Below are 20,315 nucleotides of genomic sequence, written 5' to 3'. Positions count from 1 at the left end.
AGCAAGTCAAAGCACTGCAAAGGCCTGGCTACATAGCGCCTTTTCATTCTTAACTCCTAAAACGCCTGTAGCTCAGGGTTTTCATGGAAGAGCATAACGATTTTCGGGCAAATATAAATTAAACTTTCATATGTAAAGATAATCAGTGACTTGAACTTTGGATATATCTTTAATGATTAAAACTAAGTTGGTTTGGGTTTATAAGGAACAATTTGAGCCTGGGCTCAGTACTGCAAGTGGAGAATAAAAAAAAAACAAAAAGGCAAAAAAATTCTACCCAAAAGTGGTCTTGATGTGTCTCTAGCCCAAGTGAGGTTCCCATCACTGAAGGTTCTAAATAGGCTTGGGATGGTCACGTGTCAGGGAATCTGTGAGAAAAATGCAAACACCAGATCATGAAATCCAACTGAATGACCTTAAAGTCCTTTCCATTCCGGACATTCTGAGATTTCAAAACCACACACACACACACACACACAAAATGCCTGCCAGAAATAGAGTCGGGTTACAAAACATAACAAGCTCTTGCCTAGACCAAAATGAAGGCAAATATTTGTGTGCACATGTGCGCATGCGCCTGTATGTATAAGCAATAGATCATTTATTTTAAGTGGATAGCATGGTAAGATAGGGTTTAGAAAATGCAATACTCTATGGGAAATAAGCTAATGCTAATCACTCATGTAGTATCTATATTGTTGCAGTGGGGTATGCATTGGGCTGTTAACTGCAATGTCAGCAGTTTGAAACCACCATCTGCTCCACTGAAGAAAGATGAGGCTTTCTACTCCCACAAAGATTTACTCTCAGAAACCCAGAGACAGCTCACTGCTGTTCTATAGGGTCACTAAATGTCTGAATTGACTTGCTAGCATTGAGTCTGGTTTTTGATTTTGAGTGCCAGGCAAAATTCCAAGTGGCAGTATTACAAAAGAGCATCAGTGCTGTGACAAACTGTCAACAATATTAAATGTATGATTCCAATTTGTCTTACAGTCTTGGAGGCCAGAGGCCCTCAAATGAGTCAGATAAGGGTAAAATCGCCTGCCATGGTAAACCCGAGTCACACATATCCCAGGGACAGCCTGATTCTGGGCCCCAACTAGACTCTAGCTCCACCCCGGGAACAGTTCTGATCACATGACCCTGCTGGACACTCACCTGCATGAAATGATCACCAAAGATAAGGAAGGCTGCTAGAGCAAAGTGTGGCAAAGAAAGCTGATGGTTCCCGGCTACCAAATGAAATAGTGTCTGGGGTCTTAAAGCCTTGTTTTCAAACAAGTAGTCATTGAAGTGGGGAGTCAACTAAATCCACGTGGAAGAAACACACCAGCTGGTGTGATCCCAAGATGACAATAATAAAATTAAAAAATGATGAAGGGGAAAGGATCAGAGCTAAAATTGTGAACACCCAATTTGTGGAAGGCTGTGGAGGGCAGTGGGAGCCCCAAACGCATCTACAGAGTAGCTAGTCAGATTAAGCCACAGGCAGAGGTCTATCACACAGAGATCATTGTGATACTGAATATGCTGGATCAAACTTGATAGTTGGTCAGTTGGCATCTCCCTAGAACCGACCTGAATTTGTTCCAGGTAAAGGATCTCTGATAAAAACCTCTTCCCTGTCTTTTAAAATAGTGATAGTGGTTCTTTTTCTGCTGTTTGTAATTTTATCTTTATATTACTATTGTTTTATCCTTACCACTTCCTTTTGGGTTTGTGTTCATTGTTTCCGTTGGGTTGACCGGCTTGTGAAGCACAGAGACAATAGCTGGGATGTGTACACAGTGCAGCTGGGAGCGGGAGCGAGCACTAGAAAGGAAGGTGACTGCACAGCTCCTTTGAAAGGTAATTGAATCACAGAGAGAAAAAAAGAAAATGTTCTGAAAAAAAACTTTCTGAAATGATGTGGTAATGATTGTATAATTCTTGATATGATTGAACTACTGAATTGTGTGATATGTGGATTAAGTGCCAATAAAACTTTTAAAAAAGAAAGTATAGTAAAAGTGTTAACTGAATAACTGGGGGCAAAAGAATAGAAAGCCACCGTCAAGGTGTCTCCTGGAGATTTGAGAGCAAGATTAATTTTGTGCCATGTTCAGCTTCTAGTGTGTCCACAGTCCTTTGGTTTGTGACATCCCTCCACCACCTGCTTCGGTTGTAACATTTCCTTCTCTAATTCTCCTGACTCTCTTTTCCCCACCAGGGGATTGTAGAATAACCACCCCATCATAAGATCTTTACTATTTGTAAATGTAAACAAGCACACTCACAGATTTTGGGAATGAGGACATAGTCATCTTTGTCAGTCCATAATTCTGCCTACCCTCTGAAGCTAAGAACTAGAAAATAAATATATGGATATGCTATGTAGAATCAGGTGTTGACAAGAGTCATAAAGAAAACTAAAAACTGGTAAGGTGCTACATTACTGACTGCAATGAAGGACAGACAGCCTCTCTGACAATGTGTCATTTGAACAGACAAGAAGTAGTCAGCCATGTGACTTTCGGATTCCAGGCTAAGGGACAAATGCCCTGAAACAAGTACACACTTGGCAAAGCTAAGGAAGTGCACCGAGGCCAGGGTGGCTGGAAGGAACTGATGGGGAAGGAGAGGGAAGGAAAATGTGAGAGAATCAGGGGTCACATCAAGAGGGGCTTTGGAGACCTGGGTGGAGAATGATGTAGGAGAAAGAGTGGTCCAGAACCTAAATGAGCAAGGGATTTCAAGGAAGGAGTCACTATCAGGATCAACGGCTGCACAGAGGCTGACTGAGAGGTTGGCTGCTCTAGTCCTCTGACTCACAGCAACGTTACGTATGACAAAATGAAACACGACCATGTTCTGTGCCCTCCTCACAATTGTTGCTATGTTTGAGCCCACGATTACAATCACTGTGTCAGTTCAACTCATTTCAGGTCTTTTTAACTCACCCTCTGCTTTTCTAAGCATCATCCCTACTCCAGGGACGGGTCCCTTCTGAAAACTGATCCAAAACAGGTGAGGTGAAGTCTTGCCATCCTTCCTTATGTAACATTCTGTACCTTCGTCAACAAATTCAAATTCTTCTCCAATGTCCCTTATTCATTGTTTACCTTTCACATGCATATGAGGTGAATGAAATACCATGGCTTGGGTCAGGCACACTGTCATCCTCCAAATTTTACATTTGCTCTTTAACACTTTTTTAAAAAATCGTTTTATTAGGGGCCCATACAACTCTTACCACAATCCATACATACATCCATTGTATCAAGCACATCTGTACATTCATTCCCCTCATCATTCTCAAAACATTTCCTCTCCACCTAAGCCCCTTGGCATCAGCTCATTTTCCCCCTCCTTCATCACTCCCCCCTCCCTCATGAACCCTTGATAATTTATAAATTATTATTTGTCATATTTTGCCCTGATGTCTCCCTTCACCCAGTTTTCTGTTGTCCACCCCCCAGGGAGGAGGTCACATGTAGATCCTTGTAATTGGTTCCCCCTTTCCAACCCACTCTCCCAGTATCGCCACTCACACCACTGGTCCTGAAGGAGTCATCTGCCCTGGATTCCCTGTGTTTCCAGTCCCTAGCTATACCAGTGTACATCCTCTGTTCTAGCCAGATTTGTAAGGTAGAACTGAGATCATGATAGTGGGGGAGGAGGAAGCATTTAGGAACTAGAAGAAAGTTGTATGTTTCATCGTTGCTACATCGCACCCTGACTGGCTCATCTCCTCCCTAAGACCCTTTTGTAAGGGGATGTCCAGTGGTCTACAGATGGACTTTGGGTCTCTGCTCTGCACTCCCCCTCATTCACAATGATTTGATTTTTTGTTCTTTAATGCCTGTTTCCTGATCCCTTTGACACCTTGTGATCGCACAGGCTGGTGTGCTTCTTCCATGTGGGCTTTGTTGCTTCGTTCTTTAGCACTTTAATGAGATCTTTTGTAGCAGACTTGTTCAATGCAATGCATCATTTGATGACTGCTGTTTTCATAGGCATTGAATGTAGTCAAGGAAAATGAAGTCCTTAGCAATGTCACTGTTTCCTGCAGTTTTCATGATGCTCATTGTAGGCCTCCTTGGGAGGAGCTTTGTTGTACGTTGCAGTGCATTACTGTACTGTTGTATGTTGATCTGCATCACTGCATGGTAAAAGGATACAACCCCGATGCATGTCCTTCCTGATTTTGAACCACACAGCATCCCCATGTTGTTTGACTGACTGCTTCCAGGTCTAGTGTCGGTTCTGTAGGTGCACGTCTAATTTCTCTGGAATCCCCATTTTCACAATGTTACCCACAATTTGTCATGATCCACACAGCTGAATGCCTTTGCATTATCACTAAAACACTGATCAACGGCTTTCTGGTATTCTCTGCTTTTAGGCTAGATCCATGTGACATTAGCAATCACATCCCTCGTTTCATGTGCTCTTCTGAATTTGGGGTGAATTTCTGGCAGTTTGCTCTCAATGCACTCACCGCTGCAACTTTTTTTTGAATTATGCTGAGAAATTCTACTTGTTTATGATCTTAATGATAATGAGATCTAGACACATGTGGTTTCAGTGGAATGGTATAGACTACACTTCTATGGAGGAGCTTCAGCAGAGAAGAATGTGAAGAAATCAGGATCGTGAATATAGGCAATTCTTTTAAACAGTTTTGCTATAAAGGGGAGCAGAGAAATAATACAGAATGAGAATTCAATAAAATTCATTAAAAAATACTATCTATTTTAGATGGATGCCTGATGGTAGTAAAGACGGAGTAGAAAGAAAGGATAGATGACTCTGGGTAGTAAAGGGCTAACTACTCAATACTGGGTTGGAGTGGAGAGGACCCCTGGCACTTCATAGGAAATAAATCGAGGGGCAACCAGTCCATTCAGAGTCAGCTGCCTGGGTGCAGGCAAATAGCGGGAGAAAAATAGATTTCTCCTAGGTTGGAGTTTTTCTGGGTGAGGATGAGAGAGTTAGAGAGAGAGGGAGAGAGAGAGAGAGTGTGTGTGTGTGAGAGAGAGAGAGAGAGAGAGAGAGAGAGAGAGAGAGAGAGAGAGAGAGAGAGAGAGAGAGAGAGAGTTGGAATAAGAACCTGGGTGTAAAGATGGACAGTGGAATCTAAGTTGGGTAAAGAAAAGGGGGAAAGACCTAAGGGGGTGGCCAGTGAAAAATAAATAGGCCCAAAGGCTTAGAGGTCCTTGTGGTGTTGAAAAATGATCAAGATGAGAGGACTAAAGGAAGTGGTGGCCAAAGAGTGGGTGGCTGCTCACTGGGTTTACCAGCAGTACAAAGGATTCAGACAGTCACCGAGTTTATCTGAGAATTTTGAGAGACAGAGAGATTGTCTTTCAGCGGTGACTCACAATGTTGTTGTGTCTCCGGGTTCTTTCTCCAAGATCAAAGCCAGTGTTGAGTAAGGAGTGGATGGACCAATCAGGAAAATAGCAAAGGGGGGGTGGTGGCTATGGACTCACCGCTCACATGGGGTTGCCATGGAATGACAACACATGATGTTCTCAACTCCTAAAAGTCTGTTTTTCTTGACAGAGAACCTCGTCTCACCTATCTCAAACATGATGCAGTATATTGTGTATCCCGAACATGTTCGATGTAAAACTATTTCTGGGAGAATATCGGCGTGTGCTATGAAAGTTTTGTCTCCCAAATTGAATTTTCTGAACTGAAAAAGACTTCTTGCTTTTCCCTCTGGAGTAATCACACATCTTTTTCTAAAAGAGCCTACAGGCTTTAGGAGGGTTCACTTTTTTTAAAGATAAGTTTGATATTTTTTTTCCACACTAAACTGGAAATATCCTTTGTATGCATGTGTGTGTCAGAAAACTTGGAAAACACACTCATGTGCTGCTATCAATTAAAAAAAGCTGAATGATTGAGCACCATAAAAAAAATGACCAAGGCCAGAAATGGACTAATCTTTATTTCATCATTAGAGAGATTACTATGAAGGTTTTATAATTTTAAAACCATAAACATAGAAAATATAACCAGGTCAAATAAAATTTTGACAAAATATTTTCCTCTTCTATGTTTCACTTCCCATGTTAGTAAGGAAATATTAATCCTTATAGAAAGAGCTGCCTCCTAAGACTTGGGACGAGTCTAAAACAGTATACTACACTAGATATGTCTTATTAACAATAAAGTCTGGACATAAATTCTCAGGGTGGGGGTTTGGGATGGAGACAGCATAATGAAATTAGCATTATATTTTCTAAGTTAATATTAAATCAGAGATTCTATAGGTATGTGATTTCTAGTATTCTAGACAAAACACCAATACGACTCTCTGTAAATTCAAATGGAAAGACACAGCTATTTCTTCTTTTGTGAAGCTTGTTGTCATATCTCAATGGGCTACAGAAAATGAGGGATTTATTCTTTTTATTTCTTTCCTATAGAATTCAACTAAGGACAATTTATGCAGTATGCTAAAATGACTAGGCAGAAATAAAACACCATTATTTATAATCATGCTCCACTCTTTGGTTTCGGATATCGGTCTCGCTTATATTACCCAAAGGTTTAACTTATATTCACAGTATGTGCTGTTGCTGTTAGTTGTCGATTTTGACTCGTGGCGACCCTGTGTGCGGAGTAGAACTTCTGCACAGGGCTCCTCAAAGCTCTGACCAGGAAGCAGGTCACCAGGGATGTCATCTGCAGCTCCGCAGTGCAGCTGGAAACCACCAACCTTTCAGATAGTCATTGTGCACTGAACCATTTGTGCCACCTAGCTGTCATTGCCAACAAGTCGAGGCCGACTCTTAGGGCCCTTGGACAGGGGAGAACTGTCCCTGTGGCTTCGGAGACTGCAACACTTTCTGAGCGTGGAAAGCCTCAGCTCTCTGCATTGTGCCATGCAGGGGCTTTCCAAACAGGTAGACCATCCTGGGGGGAGGGGCAATGGGGGCTTCATGTGGGAAGGCATACTTGGTTCATTTTCACCCACATCACATCTCAGAGAAGGCATTCATTCACCTGCCAGACTTTTGCCCTCTGTATGTACAATGGCACCAGGGAAATTTATATGACTGACTGAAAAAACGGAATCTCCTTGATATGCTAACATTATTGAATTAATCAAGAGTCCTCTTTTTGTTTGCTAACTGATTTTTAAATCAGTTCCAACTATGCTTTAAAAACATTCATATTAATATACAGAAATGATAAATAAAGCATTCACCATTCCCCTGCTTAAGAAATCATATTACAGATATAGTACTATGTATTATTCTCTGATCAATTTTCCTACATTTCTCTCTTTGAGGATATTCCCATCTTGAATATGACTGTCACTCCAAATCATGTCCCTTTAATTTTATTACGTGTGGCTTTCCCCTAAACAATAATGTTGGTTTTGCATAATTAGAACTTCATATAAAATAGAATCGGATTATTTTGTCAATCTACATTGGCTGTTAGATTTGTTCAGGGTGACATCTAACTGTAGCTGACTTGTTTTCGTGGCCAGATTCCAGTGATCGACTCCACAATTTATGTATCCATTTGTGGCATTGTCAGGTTACTTGGTCTGGCTCGTCTTCCCCACTGTCTTTGGCCAAATGGCTGAGTGGGAGCATGCAAGTAAGATGTAGGACTCCAACTGGTGGGCTGCCAGCCTTGCTGGTCCTCTGGGTATAAAGAGAGCCATCGCTGATGCAGGCAGGGAGCAGCCCCGTGACCACGGGAGGAGCTGTGCTTGCCCAGGATTCCAGCACAGAGAAGCTGTGGCAGTGATCACGGAGGAGGAGTCAGGGCGGCAGCAGAGACCGTGGGATGCGCACAGCAGGCACCAGGCAGGGCACTTACCAGTGTTAACAGAGCTTGATGACACGTGCCTGAGCAGGGCAGAGGCCAAGGGCCAGCAAAAGATGTGCCTACCGGTATCACTGAGAAGATAAAAGGGCTGTATCCTTACAATGCTTTCAGATCTGGTTTGTAGTAACCTGCTAACTTCCTTCCCGAAGTTACTATGCGTGGCCATCGCGACATATTATCAAATTCAGTAGAGAAGTACAATGCCATGGGAGGGAATTGGAATGGGTATTGGAAAAGGATACTAGGAGAATGGAAGGTATGGGTGAGTCTGACCACTGCACTCCTTGGGCAGGTGTGTAGTTGGAGGAGGTCTGATAGGGCACCCAGGCCATGTCCTCACCATTCTATTAACCAGCACTGAGTGTCACCATGAGCATCTGTGGTAGTCATACAATCGTTTGTCCATCTGAGAGGATTAAGAGTGAAGGGGTGGAGTCTAGCCTGTCAATAAGGTGACAGCCAATGAGGTCTCTATGTGGGCCTGGCCTTCTGAAGATTCTGGGAATTTTGGTATTCCTCCTTGGAGGCGGGAGAGAATCAGTCTCTCTCTCTCTGCTCACTACTTGCGGAGAAGACATGGTGAGAGGCTGATGGAGCAAGACCTCTGGAACTGGAGAAGCCACGCGGAGAGCCCTGCCAATGCCACAGTGCTTCCTACGCCACTGGACCCACAAGTCTTCCCACCACTGGCCTCTGATTTTCCTGCCCTCCACGTCATTGCATGTGTTTCATGAATCTGAAGAGGACTTTATAGTTTGGTATCAGACACATGGGCTAATATTGGACTTATGGACTTGATCTGGACTGGGCTGGGATGTTTTCTCAATATTCAACTGCTCTTTAGAAAGCTCTTTCTTATACACATGAGTGTCTATGACATTGTTTCTCTAGTCTACCCGGACTAACACAGCATCTTAGTGAGAGTCTCTTGTCTTGTATCCAAGCTTCAGATGCTGGAGGAGGACATCTTGCTCACTGAAGTCGAGGGCCGACAGGAGGAGGAACCTCTCGGTGTGCTGGATCGGCACAATAGCCACCGCGATAGGCTAACACATGCGAGCGACACCGAGCACAACACAGCTGGGCAGCATTCCATCTTGTGGGACAAAACTCCTTGAAAACGCAGGAGTGAGTTTTTATAACCCTGGATTTGAAAATAGTTTCTTACACAAGGACACGCCAAGGATATGTAGAACAATAAAGAAATAAATTTGACTTCATCAAAATCGAATTTTTTGTGCTTTAAGAAAACAAAAAGAACTCACAAAGTGATAAGGCACTTGTGTCTATGATATATTTAAAAACTGTAATAATAACAACACAAACAACCCATATAAACATTTAAAATGGTCAAACAGTCTGAGATAATCTTTAAATGTGAAACCAAAATTATCCTGTATTTGTGTGGTCTTTCTTTTCATTCTGGTGTCTATATAAGATAGGCAAGATAGGCATAAGCAATCCCAAGTCCCAAGGAGACAAGGACAGGACCAGTTGGGGAAGGGGGTGGGGGCATGGGAGAGGTAGAGGAAGCGGAAGGGACAAAAGAATAGCAAGGGATCCAATTGATAGTGAGGAGGCTGTAGTGCTCCTTGTTCATGTCTGATCAGTTGAGATACAGCCAAGAGGAATTACTGAGAGATAAACATGATAGTGGGGCAGCAAAAAAGAAAAAGAGGAAAGAATAAGTAAAAAATTATATACAGATATAATATAGATATGTAAATAAATACATTGAAATTATTATTTTTATACTGTAATATAAGTTATATTACATATATATATATAAAGACGTGTGTGTGTGTGTGTGTGTGTGTGTACACAAACAACAAGGAAGCAGATGGACTTTGGGCCTCTATTTAAATCTTACCTCAGTACGAGAACAGTTTGTTCAAATAATACGGCACTATAGGATACTGTCCTCCTCGACATGGTCACTGAAGACAAAATGGTGCATAAGTAAATGTGGTGAAGAAATCTGACTGGTGGTGGCTATTACAAGATATAGCATCTGGGGTCTTAAAGACTTGAAGTTAAACAAGTGGCCATTTAGCAAGGAACCAACAAAGCCCACATGGAAGCAGCACACCAGCCTGCATGATCATGATGTGTTGACAGGAATAGGTATCAGAAGTTCAAAATCAAGCAATCAAATTGATGTGAAGGACCGTGGACAAAGTGGAGACCTAAAACCCACCTGGACAGTTCCCCTCACAGAAGGGCCACCTGGAAGGGGTAATATATCCAGAGTGTGGTATAGCACTGATGAAACACATAGCTATCCTCTAGTTCTCTAATAGTTCCTCCTCTTACTATGATGATCTTACTTTTATCTCATTAGTCTTGTTATATCTTCATATATTCATTTGTATAATTAAGATCGTTCAATGCATGAAAGCCAAAATAGATAACCCTTCAGAAACAGTAATGGGAGTAATTATTCCGAAGGCACGGGAAGAGAGTAGAGGAGAGAGGGCAGGGAACCTGTTAGCAATGTGACTGTATAACCCCCTACAGGGGAAATAATGACAGAATTATAGGTGAATGGATGGCATAAGAACAGATGGTACACACTGGATGGTATAAGACATGGCACACACACACACACATATATATACGTGTACAGACACACACACACACACAGAGTTCCTGGGGGGTAGGATGGGGAGGGAAGGGATAAAGGGGAACTAATGTCAAAGACTTTAAGAAGAAAGAAAATGTGAAACTGATGGTGGCAGCAACTGTACAATTATATTTGATCTAACTGAATTATAGATTGTTATAATATCTGCAAGAGCTCCCAATAAAGTGATTAATTAAATAAAAAAATATATATCCCCTGAAGACTTCTTAAAACCGAACAGTAGTTTTGCTTAACCAGCAAAGAATGTCTGCCTTCTGCATTGTGCTCTGCGAAGATCTACCTATATGAGAGTAAACTGTCAATAGCAACGTGAAAGAATAGGTGGGAAACTTAATGAGTTTATGTCATGGAGGACAAGAAACTTGGAAAATGAGGATGTAAATGGTTACACAACTTGAAGAATATAGTCATTGTCATTGGATTGTACATCTAAAAATGGTCGGAGTGTTACATACTCTGCTGTGAATAGTTTCGACAACAAAATAAGTTATAAAAATGATAAATTATTTGAACATACATTTCTCCAGAGAAGATATATAAATGGTCAATGAGCACATGAAAAAATGCCCAATATTATTAGTCTTCAGGAAAATGCAAAGCCAAGCCATAATGAGATACTACTTTACGTCCACTGAAATGACAATAACTCGCCCTCAGAAAAGGACACAGAAGGGTGCGATAGCACCCCTATGTGATGAAAAAATTAGATGGTGCCCAGCTATCAGATAAAATCGCATCTGGGGTCTTAAAGGCTTATTTCCAAGCAAGCAGTCACCTAAGTGAGATGTCAACTAAATCCACAGGGAAGAAGCACACCAATGTCAGACACCAAAGGAGTGTAAATCGTATCATCTGAAGCTGAAGGAGGGAACAGCGTCAGAGCCTAAATTGTGAGATTCTGGTTTGCAGACGCCCATGGCAGACAGTGGGAGCCCATGATACATGTGTGTGATCTACACAGGAAATAAGCCTCTGGTGATCTCCCTCTACCCATAATAGAAGCATGGGAAGAAATTGGTTACCAGAGTACATTGGATTGGAGAGATGACTACAGAAGATCAAAATGACAGACCTGACCTGAATGGTTAAAACCTTGTCAGTTGATAGTCCCACTGATGCATGTTGAGCCTGATCTGGTTTTCAACATTTGCTGTATTTTTCTGTTGGTTGTTTGTTCCTATTGGGGTTTATCGCAGATGTGCTTTGTCACTGGGGGTGACCCTCTTGCTTCTCAATCTATGAAACCCAGGACTGAAGAACCTATAGGGACAGCGAGTAGAATAAGGGTTCCTAGAGGGTACAGTAGTGATGTGCGTGTGGGGCGTGTGTGTGGGGTGTGTGTGTGTGGGGTGTGTGTGTGGGGGGGGGGTTGTAAAAGGGAGTTGATGTCAAGGAGTTCAAGAAGGAAGAGAATATTCTGAGTCTGACTGTAGTAACAACTGTACCACACTGCTTGATGTGACTGGACTATGGGATGACATGGTATCTGTATTAGCTCCCAATAAAATGGTTTTGTTTGGAGGAAAATGAGTGCGATAAATAAAGACAATAGCAAGTGCCGTGAGGAGGTGAATGGAACTCTGATTCACTGTGGGTGCAAATGTAAAATGGTGCAATGTGACAGCTTGGCAGTTTTTCAAAATGTTAAACAGGATCATATGACCCATCACCCCTAGATACATGAGGGCACTTCAAAATGTTAATGAAAGATAATGAAAAGGTAATGAAATATTTCCATTAACTGTTTGAAATCCCTTTGAATACACAAAAGACTTGAAGCAGAGGCTAAGAAGCTTGTATGCCAATGTTCACAGCCACATTTTTCACAGTAACCAATGAGTAGAAACTCAAATGTCCATCAACAACTGAATGTAAAAACAAAATGTAATAAATATATACTGGAACATTTTTCAGCCTTAAAAACAATAGAGTTGATACCTGATCCCTTCAACACCTCATGATCACACAGGCTGGTGTGCTTCTTCCATGTGGGCTTTGTTGCTTCTGAGCTAGATTGCCGCTTGCTTATCTTCAAGCCTTTAAGACCCCAGATGCTATATCTTTTGATAGCCGGGCACCATCAGCTTTCTTCACATTTGCTTTTGCACACATTTGTCTTCAGCGATCGTGTCAAGAATGTGTGCATCATGGAATGTCAATTTAATAGAAACACGTATTCTTACATTGAGTAAGTACTTGAGTGGAGGTCCAAGGTCCAGCTGCTGCCTTAATACGAAACGTACCATCCTATATATCTACATATGTACATGCCTATATTTAGACATCTATTATATCATTGTAAATGAGGGTGAGTACAGAGTGGAGACCCAAAGGCCATTTGTTGGCAACTGGACACCCCCTTATTGCAGGGTCGCGGAGAGGAGAGGAGCCCGTCAGGATGCAGAGTAGCAATGATGAAACACACAACTTTCCTCTAGTTCTTAAATGCTTCCCCCTCTGCCCCCTCCACTATCATGATCCCAATTCTGCCTTACAAATCTAGCTAGGCCATAGGAGGTACACTGGTACAGATAGGAATTGGAAACAAAGGGAATCCAGGACCGATGACCCCTTCAGGACCAGTGGTGAGAGTGGCGATACCTGGAGGGTGGAGGGAAGGTGGGATAGAAAGGGGGAACCGATTACAAAGATCTACAATATAACCTCCTCCCTGGGGGATGGATAACAGAAAAGTGGATGAAGGGAGACGTCGGACAGTGTAAGAAATGACAAAATAATAAAAATTTATAAATTATCAAAGGTTCATGAGGGAGGGGGGAGCAGGGAAGGCAGGGGGGAAATGAGGAGCTGATATTAAGGGCTCATGTAGAAAGGAAATGCTTTGAGAATGATCATGGCAACAAATGTACAAAAGTGCTCGACACAATGTATGTATGTATGGATTGTGATAAGAATTGTACGAGTCCCCAATAAAATGATTAGAAAAAAACAATGGAGTTCTGATACATGCTACACCAACACAAAAGGTCACACATTGTATGATTTTATTTACATGAGCCATCCAGCATAGGTCAACCTGGAAACAGACATTTGACCAGGGCTGCCTAGAGCTGGGGCAGGAGGAGTCCGGGTGGTGTAGTATGTTACACACTGGCTGTTCACCACAAGGTTGGTGGGAAAGGTGACTTTCTGCTCCTGTCAAGATTTGCCACCTTGGAAGCCCACAAGGGCAATTCCCCCTCTGTCCTCTAGAGTAGCCGTGGTTCAGAACAGACTCAGTGACAGTGAGTTTGAGGGTGGGGGCAGGGGAAAGTAGTAGGGGTGGGGGCAATTAAGAGACTGGCAGGGAATGATGGTTAATATATCAGTTGGGTTTCTCTTTTTAGTATTAAGAATATTCTAAAATTGATCGTGGAGATGGTTGTACTCTGAAAAATTTTAAAACCGCTACATCCTATACTTATATGAGCAAATTATATGGTATGTGAATTATTTTTAATAAAGCCAGTTTAAAAATCTTTAGGTAAGAATTTCTTAAATTGTGATGTATACACATATCATTTGAGGAGCTATTAAAATGCAGAACATATTTGAGGTGGGACCTGAGAATCTGCTTCCAGATGATGCCCAAACAAACAGTCCAGGGACTACTACAAATGGTACAGAAAGCCTTTATGTCTCAACAGACACAGTCTGAGAAGCTGCCTTTGCTACGACTCACTTTCATTCGTGATTTAGTCAGATGGTCCAATTCATACCCTTATTTTCCATGATGGTGTTTGTTTACCATATAACTCACTTCTCCCCACACCCGAACCCTACCATATCAAAACCCTAAAGCAAACCCATTGCAATCAAATTGGTACTGGCTCACAGAGATAGCCTACAGGACAAAGTAGAACTGCCCCTTAGGGTTCCCAAAAAAATACATCATCACGGGAGCAGACGGCCTCATCTTTCTCTGTAGGAATGACTGGTGGGTCTGAACCACCATCCTTATGGGTAGAAGGCCATTTTAACCCATTATAGGATCTTAATCCTTCCCTTACTTTGTAGCAGAAATAAACAAAATTTAGTCCTTTATTAGAATGTTACTAATAAAACAGCTCAGGAAAAAAAATTCTAAGAACAGTTTTAAATGGATCTAACTGGAGAGGTAGTTTATTTAGAAATTTCTTTCCCCACTCCATAATGTTAACTCTTTACTAAAATGTATCAATAGACTCAATTGGAAAACATGTTTTCTTCAGTCATCTCATCTGCTTGACCTTTCTCACATCATTTCACTGGATAGCAGACAAAGACTGTCTTTCCTAAGGAAGGGACAGGAGGGAAGGACCCTCTGACTCATTAGGGCCCCAAATGTAAACAGCCCTGGCTTCACAGCATCTACAATTCACAGAACACTTCTAGAAATGATTTCTCAATGAATACACAAAATCTTCTAGATAGCAATTTCCCCCCTAGTAATTTTATTATTTACTCAAGTTTGCAATAAGAATATAGAATTTTCTAAAAGAACAGATCTAGGGGAGAACATTTTAAAATCAAATTCTACAAAAGTTCAACCGAATTTCCCCAGCAAGAGACTGTCTTCTCTCTATGTGAAGCTGTATTTCCAGGTCTACTTGATATATCAAGTACCTCCCCAACACACACACTTCTCAATTTTGAATCGCATTTACTCAGTATGGTAGCTTGTCTGAGACTAGATATCATTTAAAATGAAATCATTTTATGTAACGTCAACTGTAGAGAATAGAAAACAACAGGACATAAATTTACCTTACTGTACTTGCAGCTTCAAAGAGAAGAATTGCCCAAGTAACTACAAAATTCAGTTGAAAGTACTACCACTGGGAGCAGGTATACCAGTATAACACAGATCTATTTTAATCAGGGGGTGCGGGGAGAGGAGTAAGTAGGTGAGGAGCTGTGGATATGGAGTGAGGAGGAGTTTGATTATTCATGATCCGAGAAACAATGGCCAGAGAGGAAAGAAAGGCCCAAGAATATGAACAGCTGTAAAAGTGCCTTGAAAAAAAAATCAAATAAATGGGCATGCTTTTGAGCCTTGCCCACAAGATCCAACCTAATGAGCTGGGGTATTAAACAAAAATATAACTGTACAGAAAATAAAACTCAATGGAAAATAACCACGTTCTAAAAACTCAAACTGTAATCAAATCTGATGGGAAATGTTTTCCATCCATCCTACAAAGGAAATAATACCAACAGATATCAGAGATATGGGCAATAACAATGCAAAAAACCCCTCCAACACAGAGGATTCTTGTTTTTCTTTGAAAACAATGAACAAGCAAGAAGGAAAATCAGAGGTAGGGTGAAGCGGGAATTTTAGGGGGAATAATAAAAGAAAAAGGACAACAAAGCCTTACCAAGTGATATAAAAGCATTTAATTGTCATGGGATGCAAACCTATTGATAGGCTGAATAATTATTCATGCTAAAAAAGCCGTATGCACACAATCAGGCTTGAAGAACGCATGGCAAGCATGCCATATGGCACACCTTCTAGGTAATTGGTGAAAGTGCACACGCTTAAAACACAGTCCTTTCTGACGTATGGTCTCATACGAACTGCTCGAGGATTTAGACAAAATAGAATAAAATAGAAACAAGCAGTGCATACAATCTCAGGGTAGTCTCCTCAACCAATTAGAAGCATTGATTCTAGGGTCTCTTCCCCTAATCTGCTACCAAACTGTAGGTTCGAAGTCCTCACTTGTCCTCCCACCCCACCTTTTTCTCACAACCAGAAAAAGTAATCAAGCCTCTTTGATTACTATACTTCTGTGATGAGACATTTAATAAGTCAAGGTGCATGGAAACTGCAACCAGGATCTGAGCGATAGGTCTGTGGTCCAGGTGATCTAACGATTGGGAAGGCAGTGCAGGAGTTCAAAGTTGAGCCTTTGCAGCTTGGTTCCATCATTTCCTCGTTGTGTGATCTTTCGGAGGATAGCTAGCTCGATGCCGAGGAGTCCAGAGAAAAAGACGACTGGAAACTGATTCTGACAGCAAGTGGGCAATTCTAGCTGATGTGATTAAAATATGGAATAATAATGTTATATGTATTAAATCCCAACTAATTTTTTAAAAGATAGCCAACCTCTTTAAGGGTAACTTGTGGAATAAAATTTGCCTTCTGCATTTATTAAGTGTTTTTATCCTTGAATTCTCAGTAATTCTCCTATTGAATGTACATGTCTCTTTACAAAGCCTTCAAAAGGGAATTTGTGGTGCCGAGGCTGGAGCTGGGCAGACTCGTTTTCTTTTGCCTGTTGCTTTCTGTCGGACTCTGCCCATAAGCGACTCTGCAGGGAGACCTGCCGGCCAAGCATGGGAAAAAGAACGTGCACCTCGGCTTGCTTGGGGTCTTATCAGCAACAGCTTAGATTAGCACCAGCTGAGCCGTGCCTTTCCTCAAAAATTTGGGTCCAGTTCTGTGGAGTCTGTCCTCCACGTGCCAGAGGCTGTAAGGCAATGACCTGTTTTCCAAAATTCAAGGTTTTAAAAACTATAACACGTTCCTGGAAGTCTAGACTTCCAAGTGTTAAGAATGGTTGTCTGTGGGTACAAGTCTCTTGCCTGCAGTTTGTGTAAAGGCATGTATTTGTTGTTGTTCCTTACTACACATCCATTCTTCCTATAGTAAGAGTTACCACTTTAAAAAAACATACACATTCATTCTACACAGTGGTTAAAAAGCAAGCACTGCAAAGCTCCAGACAGGATTCAAACCCCAGCTTTGATACTTACTGATAACACTGAGCAGATTCTAATGTCTTTATATATGCTGTTTATAAGATACGGAGAAAGAATGTTAAGGGATAAATATATTTTCCCCTTTATGTACCATTTATTGTATATCTTTATCACTTGGTATATGGAGCCTTTTCCTATGCCACCAATAGAAACATGAAATAGGAACATGCAATTTGTTTTTAACTTTTTATTTTGAAATAATTTCAAACTTACAGAAACGTCGCTAGAATATGGCAGACTCCCATATACACCTTTCACCTAGTATTACTATTTATTAGCCTTTGCATTATTACTCTCTACTTCTTTGTGTTTGCCAACTTTATTTTTCTGATCTTTCAGATAGAAACTACAGATACCATGTTCCTTTGCTTCAATTACTTCAGTGAGTATTTCCTAAGAACAAGACCATTTCCTTCCATAACTCCAGTACAAACATCAAAACCAAAAATCTAACATTGATACTCTTCTGTGATATTGTCTATATTCCATTTTAGCTTGCTATCCTAATAGTATCCTTTACAGTGAGCTTTGAATGGATCGGAGATGAAATCTTGTGGCACTCTGGGGTTAAGTGGTTGACTGCTAACTGCCAGGCTGGTGGTTCAAACCCAGTGGCCACTCTGTGGGAGAAAGATGAGGCTATTGGCTCCCGTAAAGATTTACAGCCTAGGAAACCCTATAGAGGGTTACTACGAGTCAAAACTGACTCCACGGCAGTGGTTTAACATCTAGGATCACATTGCATTCGACTTAGTTGTTACTGAACATGGAATGGTAACACAACATTCCACCTATATCCTGTATCTTTTTAATCTACACATTCTTAAACATTCGGGGTAATGGGGGAGAGTTAGTTTTCTTAATTTTCCTCTTGTAAATAATGCTTAAATAAACATCCTTGAATAAAAATCTGCACATGTACATCTTATTTCTTTCCGAATGATTTGCTGGGTATTATCCATGGTTCAGAGAGAAAAACAGATACCGTAAGTTATTTTAGCAGAACATAACTGATCTAGGGAACTGCTGAAGCAGGGTTGAAGTATGGAATGGCTAAAAATCGAGAAAATAACAACAATTCCTGCCTACATGAAGTACTAAGTTCTGAGGACTGGGAGAACAAAGGAAAGCCCATTGAAGCTAGGAGAAACCAGACACTTAAAGGCCCCTGGCAGCAGAGCTGGGAGGTTTCTTCCTCAGGAGGATGAGGACTGCTCATTTAAAGGACATTCTGAAAAGGAAGAGGAAATGCCTGGCATTCCTTCTCCAGCTCCCCTTCAGCTTAAGCAAACAAAAATAACTCTCATGTGCCTTGGCAAACAACTAAAATACCTAATAAGTAAAAGAAGTTTGACATCATAACACTGAAACCTACCAAAACCCTGCATGCTTCGTAGAGTAATTTAAAAAATACACATATAAGGACTGGAGTTTGTTGTGGTCATCACTGTCCTAAGCAAGAAGGGAAAAAAAAAAAGGAATTAGGGGGAAAATGGGGGATCAAATTAGACTAAACCTTCTTTAATTGTAAAAGTCAATCCAAGTCAGTTTGAAATTTAAATGGCAGGGTGTGGATGGATGCATTTAAAGCAAAGTGGCTTTATTATGCTTCAGGTTGTATGTTCAAACAGACAGTGGTATAAAGCTTGGTAACTGATGCCTGAGCATATCAGAAAGTAAAAGCAAAAATACTGAAAGACACCGAAAGGCAAGAACCAGCCTGGAGTGGGTCTTTCTTAATAGCCAGTTCTCTCAGCCTTGGGGGATTTTAACCTTTCTGAAGGCCCCCTAAAATATTTCAATTAGTGTGACATCAAACAGCACAAAAGCCTGATTATATTGTTTCCTTTGGCATATATACTGACCACTTTCACCAAGTGGCCAGCAGGTACGCCAAAGTAAAACACTTTAACTGTGAAATAGTTAATATTAAGTGGCTAAAGAAGAGAGCAAAGCCCACTATCTTTTATTTATAGGCAGCATCAAATAACTGAAACCAAATGTGTCTAGAATCTATGGACCAGCTGAAGGCCAAGTTCACTATCTTCTGGGATATTCTGACAGGCCCAGAAATGACATTTAGCTCCCCAGCAAGTCAGCTTCTAAGTCAGCAGGAAGCTCATTACGGGCTGCCAGACCAGGAGACAGCACTTCTCCAGGCCTCAGTAGTCATTTCCTGTGTGAAAGCTCTCTGCTGTCCTGGCATTCCTCAGGTGCATGTCTTCTCATGGGAGGATGTTGCTCTTCCACAGGAAGAGGAAGCAGCCAGTTGTTGCTGGCTGTGTGGGCTGAGAGCTGTCGGGCATTTTCTGCATGCCTCGGCTTCAGCTGTGGGACCGTGGATGTAGCTTAGATTCCCAGGCCACAGGCAGCCTATCTCACTGCAGCAGCCAGGAGGTCACCATTTAGAAATATAGTATCTCAGGAAGTCAGGAGGTAGAAAAATACCAGGAATTTCAATCTCTCTAGGCCCTCAAATGAGCTGTCTATAGGAAATAGTTAAAAGTATTTTCAGTTCGCTGGGCTCCCAAGGAGCAAGTTTCAAAAACCCTTTTGCAGCGAATTTCTCTACTGAAAGATGTATATGGAAAAGTTGCAATACTAATGATCTGGATCAACAGTTATAAAGACTAGCTTCATTACATAAAGTATTATTTAACTAATAATGATTTTCAAATTGAATTAATTAGTGTATAATTTTTGCTAAAAGCAAAATTCAATTAATTTGAATTTTCTTCCTCTGTGGCCTTAAAACATAACAAGTGGAATGAAGCACAAAAACATACGTACATTTTCAACACATCTGAAGCAAATCCTTGGGATTTCATAATTATTGTGATGTTTATTTAAACACAAGGGATTTCAAAAAGTTCCTGAAAAATGCCATCCTTTAATTACATTGTATCTAGGAACTCTTTGAAACCCCCTTGCATCTACTTCACTGGGGGAGGGGAGGCTTGGGAGAGGGAGAAACTCTTGAACCTACACTATTAATTTCTTTTTATAGTGGTACTAGTGTAGTAAATTTTGCAGATTTTCATACGCCTCCCTTGCAAAAAAGACCATGCTTCCTTAACAG

At 41.2% G+C, this 20,315-nt stretch overlaps 1 protein-coding gene across 4 annotated transcripts in view; it reads right to left on the bottom strand.

Moving 5' to 3' along the window:
• The window catches only part of POC1B (POC1 centriolar protein B), a 120,439-nt gene that overhangs the window by 9,007 nt on the left and 91,117 nt on the right, over window positions 1-20,315 (bottom strand). Inside the window, exon 11 of one of the 4 annotated variants that reach the window (XR_012784893.1) lies at window positions 1,706-1,842. The exons of the other annotated variants lie outside the window; for them this stretch is intronic. The gene's annotated coding sequence lies outside the window, so the exon portion shown is untranslated. The remainder of the gene's footprint in view (window positions 1-1,705; window positions 1,843-20,315) is intronic. 4 annotated transcript variants of the gene reach the window in all.

Source organism: Tenrec ecaudatus, chromosome 6 (genome assembly GCF_050624435.1).
Source record: "Tenrec ecaudatus isolate mTenEca1 chromosome 6, mTenEca1.hap1, whole genome shotgun sequence".
Lineage (NCBI taxonomy): Eukaryota > Metazoa > Chordata > Mammalia > Afrosoricida > Tenrecidae > Tenrec > Tenrec ecaudatus.
This window is presented reverse-complemented; position numbering and strand designations above follow the sequence as displayed.